Here is a 1,017-nt window from a genome sequence, read left to right on the forward strand (position 1 = left end):
GTTCTTTTTTTTCCCCAAGGGAAAGGAGCACGTTTATTTTTAAAATATATGGGTTATCACTTTTAAAATTTTTTATTAGATATATTTCTTTACTTACATTTCAAATGTTATTCCCCTTCCTGGTTTCCTGTCCATAAGCCCCCATCCCATCCCCTCCCCCTCCCCCATACGGGTATTTCCCCATATACATCCCCCTTACTGCCCTGCCATATTCCCCTGCACTGGGGGTCCAACCTTGGCAGGACCAAGTGCTTCCCCTTCCAGTGGTGCCTCAACAAGGCTATTCTCTGCTACCTATGCAGTTGGAGCCCTGGGTCAGTCCATGTACAGTCTTTCCGTAGTGGTTTAGTCCCTGGAAGCTCTGGTTGGTTGGCATTGTTGTTTTTATGAGGTTGCAAGCTCCTTTAACTCTTTCACTCCTTCCTCTAATTCCCCCCAAGGGGGTCCTGTTCTCAGTTCAATGGTTTGCTGCTAGCATTGACCTCTGTATTGGACATGCTCTGGATATGTCTCTCAGGAGAGATCTATATCCGTTCCTTTCAGCATGCATTTTTAGCTTCATCAATCTTATCTAGTTTTGGTGGCTGTATATATATGGGCCACATGTGGGGCAGGCTCTGAATGGCGTTACTTGAGTCGTGTCCTAAACTTTGCTTCCATATCCTGTCCTATGGATATTTCCCCCCTTTTAAGAAGGAGTAGGAGCATCCACATTTTGGTCATCCTTCTTCTTTAGCTTCCTTTGTTCTGTGGATTGCATCTTGGGTAATTCGAACTTTTTGGCTAATATCCACTTACCAATGAGTGCATACCAATTGTGTTTTTCTGTGATTGAGTTACCTCACTCAGGATGATATTTTCTAGTTCCATCCATTTGCCTATGAATTTCATGAAGTCATGGTTTTTGATAGCTGAGTAGTACTCCATTGTGTAGATGTACCACATTTTTTGAATTCATCCCTCTGTTGAAGGGCATCTGGGTTCTTTCCAGCTTCTGGCTATTATAAATAAGGCTGT

This window comes from Rattus rattus, chromosome 5, assembly GCF_011064425.1.
Source record: "Rattus rattus isolate New Zealand chromosome 5, Rrattus_CSIRO_v1, whole genome shotgun sequence".
Classification (NCBI taxonomy): domain Eukaryota; kingdom Metazoa; phylum Chordata; class Mammalia; order Rodentia; family Muridae; genus Rattus; species Rattus rattus.